The sequence below is a fragment of the Odontesthes bonariensis genome, chromosome 1 (genome assembly GCF_027942865.1).
Source record: "Odontesthes bonariensis isolate fOdoBon6 chromosome 1, fOdoBon6.hap1, whole genome shotgun sequence".
NCBI classification, from domain to species: domain Eukaryota; kingdom Metazoa; phylum Chordata; class Actinopteri; order Atheriniformes; family Atherinopsidae; genus Odontesthes; species Odontesthes bonariensis.
Window position 1 is genome coordinate 25,097,712 of NC_134506.1, and position 8,501 is coordinate 25,106,212.

The following is an 8,501-nucleotide window of genomic DNA, read 5'->3' on the forward strand; positions in this document are numbered from 1 at the left end:
GACTGTGGGCTTTGTACACCAAAAGGAAAACACCTATATAGAGAATTTCATATGGTAAGTCTGAGGAAAAATATACAACATGACAGAAGCAATCAACATGACCGACAGCAAAAAGAAGCCCATTCAGACATTCTGAGTGTCTGTAAAGGCTGCTGATGAATTTATTTTCATCTTTGGGATTAAGGAAATGTCATTATTATTACAGAGTTTTGTTCTGAAATGTGCAAAGTCTCTGACTGATTTTGATCAATACCAGTAATATCAGTATATATGGGCACGGCTATCCTATCTGTTACATGATTTATTTGTGACAGTGTAGAATTATGTCAGTCTGGGCACTTCATGTACAAATGGAATTTTAAAGTCGCACATTTAAAAAAATGTCAAGTATTACAGTTATGAATACTTATGAGGGAAGCCAGATTGTGTAAGATAAAATGAAATAGGCAGCAGGCCTGCTGTGTGGCCTGGCTTCACTGAGAGACTTTAAACAGACAATATGTCTTTCTCTCTTGACTGATTAGCACAAACACATACACATATATACATGCACACAACCTTTTCTGCAGCATGCTGACTGTGTTTATCTCAGCCCAGACACTGGGCAATAAAGCAAGGATGTTGTCAGTTCTGAGCCAAGTTGTGTGCTCTTCTTTGCCCGATAAACACACACACACAGAGCCTGGGCAGATGCTGGACTGAGGGCCCCCCTGCTCTGGAAAGCTTGGAGAGGTTTGGCTGCTAGGCTGATGTGTGACAGCAAATGTTTACTTATTACGGTGCTGACTGTATGTTAAGTGACACTGAAGATGGGTCCAGGTTCCAGAAAGATAAATAATTGGATGGCTGTGCGCCACAAAGCCGATTTAAAAAGCTTTGGTGGTGAAAAAACTATTGTGAAAAGAGAGCATTGGGGTGAAAAGCGTCCCCTTTCCTTCATATGTGTGTGGCAGCAAGCCTGAGATGGTGTAGAAGTGCGCTCCATATAAAATCTGTGTATTCAGGAGTGAGTTATCGTTTGACTCAACAAAGGTATCTGCTGCAGATGTACACATCACAGAGGAGATGTTGCACCCTGGGGTGCCTTGATGGATGAAGGCATTGAACTTGATGGGGAGGAAAATTACACATTGAGAAAATTTGCATTTTGGCTTGTTTGCAGTTATTCTATTTTAGAATTCCTAGTTGGGAACCAATGGAAAAATAAGTATATGTCAGCATAGAAAATAGATAACATTTATTGTTATTATTGGGAACATACCAGTCGCTGAAAAAATCCCAGACAGCTAGCTGGGTAAGTCATTGCTGATGTTGATGTCACCAAGAGTTAGCAGCGCTAAGCCAGCATGTATGTGTCCCTACACATGAAGGAGAAAGCTTGTGTGCATGCACTCTTGGTTGTGTGTGTGCAGTTGTTTTGAAGTGGTGTTTATGTTCAGTTTGATTAACACCATCCAGGTGCTCTTGTTGGCAGAGCTGTTTTAGACATTCACACATTTTCCCTCCACTTGGGTCCAGCCAGTGCTAGAAGAGCCAACACTGCTGACCACTATTTATTCTTGGACTGTCTCATAAACGCTGTTTCTCCATGGAAAGACAGAGCGCATGCGCGAGCGTGCAAAAGACGGGTGGGGTAAGAAGAATTCCACAGTTACAAAGAGTGCATGTTTGTGTTTGACGATGGAGGAAAAGGAGGTAGCCAGTGGAAGGGAAAGGGGGTGGGTGGAGGGAACAAAGGTATAGGCAGAGGTGTGATGGTCTGCTTCAGCAGCAACAAGTTGAGGATGGATGCCATAGCCAACATTCAGGCAGCTTTCAGACAGCGTTAAAAGTTTCATTAACCCTATCTCCACTGGTCTAGACAGGAAGGCCAGTCTTAGGCCTCACACAACCGCTGCCCTGTGAGGGGAGCTGGTCGGAGGATGGGAGCTGTGTTTGCCAGCACCCCAGAGGAGCGGAAGGCTGTTTATTCACTGCCGATGGTGGACAGTGATGTGTGTGTATCCACAGACTGTTCTGTAAAATGGTCAGTGTGGTTTTCAGATACACAGCACATTTATCTGTGTCCACACTGCACCCCTGTGCTGACTGAATTCATAACCAAGAAAATGTCAGGAAGTGAGAAGAAACAGGAGGACATGAAGAGGTCAGCAGAAGGCCAGTGTACAAAACACAGCAGGAAGGTAGAACCAAGAAAGTTATTATTGTAGTTTGTTGTAAGATGAAGGCTGCTGGATTGAGAAGTAAATGGAGCAGGGTAGGGATTGGTGTTTTCAAGGAAAAGGAATAGAAGAATTTACAGTTCAGTTTCAGTAGGAAAAAACCTGGATAATATCTTATTATTAGTGTAAAAAACAAACGTGCAAAAGTGTTGAAATCCTTGAAATTTATTTTTGTTTAACTCTCTCACTGTATCAGCATAATTATGCTGCTGAGTCATAAAAAAAAACAAGTAGGTCCAGATTGTTACTCAGATTTGGAGAAGTGTATTTTCAGTCCTTTTAGAAGCAGCGGATTGCTTTGATTTATAACATGAAACAAAATGATAGAACCATATAAAATTCCATCTTTATTTTTGAATACCTATCGAAATGTGTTCAGGTTTCGAATAAACTCTGAAGACAATACAAAAGCCCAGTTTCTTTAGTTTAAACCTCATACTGAATATTTGAAAGGAGAATGTGAGCACATTTAGTTTCTGACATTACAGCATACTCTTTTTATGTTTTATATGTGTATATATTCGTGTTTATTACTAGTGTTTTTCAACAGTTCTTGTCCACTTAAGGAAAATTAATAGTCATTATCATAGATGCTTAACGGAAGTTAAAGTTGCCAACAAAATTATAGATTAGAACTTGAAAAGTTTCTAATATCTGCTGTTATATATATCTGCGACCTTTGTAATAAAGACAAAGAACCATTTAACACATTTTATGGCACCACAGGATGGAAATGACTTTGAAATGGTATATTTTGCTTGGAATATCAGGAATTTTATTTTCATCACTGCTACAATTATACAATAATAATTATTTAGGAGTTTACGGCAAACCAGAAAACCATTTTATAAAAAACTATGGTGTAATGTAATTTAAGATATTGATCATAACCTTAAAAATCAAAAGTAACTTGTGCCCACAGTTTGGCTCTAAAAGCTCTGGTCTGAGAAAACCAAACAAGTGGTAGAGACTTCCTCCTTGTAAAATAAATATGATGTCAAACAGATGTATGTTATTAGTGGTGTGTGTTTTAATCACTCGCCAGGAGGATTTGATGTGCTTCAGATTGAGATACTCTTAAAGATGAGCTGCGCTCTCGCATTTTGCTCTAATCAGTAAATAAAAACACGAACTATGTATCATCTTAAACTTTTGTCGGTGCTACTTGTTCAGCTGCATGCCTTCTGAAGTAAGACAAGCACACTGCATATTTGAAATATTTTAGCCCTTTTTTTTATTCAAATTTTTATTTTTGTCCCAACTCTTGAGGAAATCTAAAAGGGTCCAGTCTTGTCATCCCCATTTCTGAGAGAGAGCATAACCTGTGTACAGCAGTACCATAAACTCCCATGTCTTGACAGTGAGAGCAGAGCATGCACTTTTGATTAAACTACCACAGCCGTGTGTTTACTTCAAGTTAAGTGGAGGTCACAAGCATTTTTTTTCTTTCTTTCCCCTCGTCCCCAATAAATCTTTTTCCGGCCGGAGGAGAGGAGGCTTAGGGCTGAGGGAGAGAGGGACCCCGCTCTCGGTGGTCCTCTGCAGCCAGCGCTCAGGAGAGCAGGAGCTAGAAAAATAAACTCTCCTCTCTGGCACTGAGGGTGGGCGATGCCACTCTGCGACAGGGGACGGCGGGCTCTGGTGAGTGTTACTGAACTGTCACAACCCCCATCCCCTTCTAGCGCCCCCACCTCCTGTCACTCCCCATCAATGTCCCTGTGGAGTGGGCGGTGCGAGCAGGACGAGGGGTGGGGTCAGAGCCGAGCATTCTCTGCATTCCCAGTCAGCTGAGGCAGCAGGTACCAGCAAAAAACGTTCACACACAAATACATACATAATGCACATGTTCCCACTGCTGCAATATTACAGGCCACCGGCGCACACATCACTGTTGTCAGATTGAACGAGACATAGAGCTAATTCAAACCATTTCCAGATACACACACATGCACTCACACAAACAGGTATATGCACATTCAGCTGCAAAAGATTCTTATCCTTCACAAATACATAAACAAAGCCTTGTGATATTTTTGTGCGTCTTTTTTTTATATGCATCCATGTGTGTGTGTGTATGAGGGAGAGGGAGCAAGACCAGCTGCTTAATGTTTAACTGCAGCAGCTCTTAGTGGACTTGGCATGCCCTGACAAAATCCATTTTGTGATGGAGCTGTGATTACAATGATGGGCCTGGAATTATGATGCTGGCTCCTCCAGGCTGTGGTTCACTCACAGCTGTATGCTGCACCATCCTTTGTGCACACATTGACTTCTCTCACTCTGTCTTCCACCCTCATCTCATTGCAGTCAGGGTTAATTGCTGAAACAATCTACTAAATTTGTATGCGATAGAAAATGAGCACACTGAACACACATTACACTTTGTTGCCTTGTGAGTGCTGTGCGTATGTGTGAAGTGATTGTGCCGTGACGTTTGATAGTATGAGAAAATGTTGAGAATTGTTTCTTTAAGTGATGGTTGAAAATTTAATATACTATAAATTCTGCTAATTCTAACATGATAAGCAGTAAAATAACCATCTGGGGTCGCTTCTACTCATTATTTGGTGAGACCTCATCTTATTAGCATTGCGCAGTGAGATGAAGTTGACCTTGTGAACCCCATTCAAACGGAATATAAACCAAATGTGCATTGAGCACAAAGCTTCTCAAGCATAAATTGGACTCATCTGAGATACTCTGAGAAATCAAATCCCATCATGCAGAGATGCTGAGATACATTTTTCCATTCCTCCTTGTTCATCCAATTCAGATATAATCTCCTCATTCGCTAACAGTCTGTTCTGAAATGTAAATGCATGATGGCACCACAGAATAATGCTCCCCCAGTCTCCATCTTTCACTCACATACACTCAAAACGGGGAGACATATTGGTTTAAAGCTGTAAAGGTCCTGAAATATACTGCAGTGTAAGTGATGGTGTTTTACTAAACTATCCTACTACTCTAAACAGTACTTTGACTGTCACTATGTCTGTCCTTCTGGTGCTATTGACTTATTTACTTCCGCTGAAGTGTGTGTACCAGCAGTGACGGAGTCAAAAAGGTAGTTTAATGACCATGTATTATCCAGGATTGGAGTGGTTCTTATCAGGACACACACACATGTATACACACACCTAATACAACACAAACACACACATGCTTCTCTCCCCTCTCATTCCAGGATCTGGGTGTTCCACAGCACAACCCCTCTGTCCTCTTGCTTCAGCCTTCCCCTGCACACTAAATGTTATCCTTTGGGCTCCTAATTGCCTGTAATTTGCTCGTTGAAAGAATCTCCAGCTTGTCTGGACCAGCGACGCGTGGTAACCTGAGAACCCCTGAGGGGGATGCAGGGGAGGAGGAGTGGAGGACAGAAGAAGCCAAGGGAAGTAGACAGATTAAGGGGGCAGGGCATGAAGGTGAAAGAGATGAGGAAAGAATAGGGAAATCAAAACGTGAGGTTGGATGGATATGAGTATTTACCCACGCAGAGCTGGTTTACATAAAGTGTTCTGTTACTGCTGTATGCAAATTCTGTTTAGGAGCCTCTCATTTTGTTCTTTCTGTTTGTAAACAATATCACAAATTTCTGTCCACTGGTGGTATGTAACCATACAGGTATATGGTTTGGTTTATGGCTACATGCGATCAGGTTGGGAAATATCCCTCGCCAAGAGTTCTTCCTCCACTTAAAGGAAGTGAAGTAGAATTCATTTTTATTCATATTTCATATTTTATTTTAATTATCTTTTTATTGGTAGCAAGACAAGGAAGAATTTCACTGCACATTGTACTGTGTTTGATTGTGTTTGTGACAAATAATACTATCTTGAAATCTTGAATCTTGAATGTCATGTTAACCATCATATCTACTGTATCTACATTTTTGCTGTGAAATTAACAGAGACATTTTTCCCCGATGCAGAATTGTCTCCACAAGTTTGGATAATAACTTGGAATAAAGCCACTGTATCATTAAAAATGCAGGGCTGAAATCACCTCAGTCGAGATCATTTTTCAAAGACACTGGTGAACAACTATTGGACTAGCAGAGTTAATTAAATATACGAAGATGGGTTGCTTGTTTAACCTGTTTAGATATGTTGAATATTCAATGCAAATTCTGGTTTGCATTAATTAGACTGGAGGTTTGCTTCTACTAGATACAAATGAGTCAGATAATGGATCTTCAATGTGGTGTGATAGCAGCAGCCCTCCATAGCTTCTAAAATGGCCTGCAATCATGGCCTGCATGCGGAAAGGTAAATCAAAATCCCCCATAACTGTTCATGTCATCCTGCTGCACATATTTTCTCAGCAGAATTAAGATACAGTTGGTCTGAAAAATGTGGAAGCCATCCTACTAATGGTTTTTAAAATATCACTAATGAAATATCAACAATATTAGCAGAACAAAAAAATACAACATCCTCTGAACAGAAAAAAAATGGATGAAAGTAATGCTTGCATTATCGAAAACTAAAACAAATAATAAAACACCCTTATTCTTTTTAGGACCTCTGGGGGAATATTAATCAATAAGAAAAAATATACCAAGGCAATATCTCTGTTACATAATCCCTATAAAAGGTAAATTTACTTAATTTCCCTTCATTTGATAATATTTGAACTGAAGCACACTCATTCGTTTGAACTTTTTTTTTTTTAACTCCTGTCTTTAGTTTCTGAACCCACAGGCAAACCTGTACTCACTAACACATACATTTGTAAACTTTTTGATCAGATCACAGTGTGGTCTCCTGGACAGGATATAAGTTCTTGATTGTTTGCCTTAATTTCCTGTGCTGAGCGATGACGAGAGCTTGCCTGCCTGCTTTTCCAGCTTTTGCTCGCCTGTCTCCTCCAGCCAGTTTAACATGCCTTTTTCTCAGTGTACCAGAGAAGGCGAAGAGAAAACCAGACACGCATGTTTCCCTGAGTCATCAACCGGAGAGGATTTGTCACCAAACGGGGTCCCTGAAGTCACCTCCCTTCCCCCAACATTTCGGGCATCGTGCTAACTAGCTTGCCCAGCTTCTGAGGTGGACACAAAGCACCGAGCTGCTGTTCTGTTTAAGCATGCAGTTGATTGCTGGGGGATTACACTGCTCCTTTTCAGCTGGGGTCAGCATCCTCATGTTTGACAGTTGGAATCACAAGCAAATTGTGTCATTTCCTACTTGTTGTAGCTCTCAGTATGTATGTGTGTGTGTTGCTGTCTGATCTCCTTAAACATCCGACAGTTTGCAGGATATTGTATGATCTGTGAATCTGAAATTTGCTTCAAAAGCAACCATTCTACTTTTCAAGAAATCGTGCTGTTACCCTTCCCCTCTTTCTTGACTTTAACAACTCATCACGTTTGAATTGTTCAGCGTGCTCCTTAGGTTAGTGTTTGATTTCCTTTCCATCATCATTGCTGTGTTTCTCTTAATGTCCGTGCAGTAGTCTCATGTTGTTTCTGTGGCCAGTGCCAGCAGCATTTGGCCCATTGTGGAGTGGAGCTGGTTTACAGTTTACATCTGACTGTTTGCCTGTCTCCTATACTCCTCCTGACTGGGACCACCCAGGAGAGCGGTTAAGTGGTACTGTTCGCTCTCCCCATTGCTTTTCCAATCACACACTATATTTGTTTTCAAATTCTTATTTTTGGTGAAGTGGTATCATTTTGTCTTTCCCAGAGCCTTTTTAAGCATCCTATGCCATTAAACAGCTATGCACTTTTGCCTGTTTAACTTATTACTGGATGCAATACATTTTTATGAGAGGAAAAAATTGGTCGAAACATCATAAGACACAGAAAACACTCAAGAAAAAGGTAACCACTTTACTTTTACATGCATGTACTTGGCAAGCAAGAGATCACCACCATAATGTTGAAAGGGATATTCATGTTTTTGGATTGCGTTGCATAAAGTCCTGATTTGTCAGTGTCTAATCTGCAGACAGAGCACTCTCAGTTTGGTGAAGCAAGAAGTGGCCAACCAAACGCTTGGTATCACAAAGAACACATGTCAGGATGTAGTATGTTGACGGGCCTGACAAATCAAAACCTGAGGCGCATTTAAGGAACAGAGTAGAAAACTTAACTATTGAACACTTTTTTTTAAACTTGTGAAGCTGCATCGTTTAATTCTGTGGACCAGAATAGCTATTTCACATTCTTCCACAAACTTTAAAAATGCCACTTGCTTTGATGGTATACATCCATATTAACTACGTTAAAAGTCTTCAATGCTGTTACTCAGCTCTTCCCAACTCATAATGTGAGGC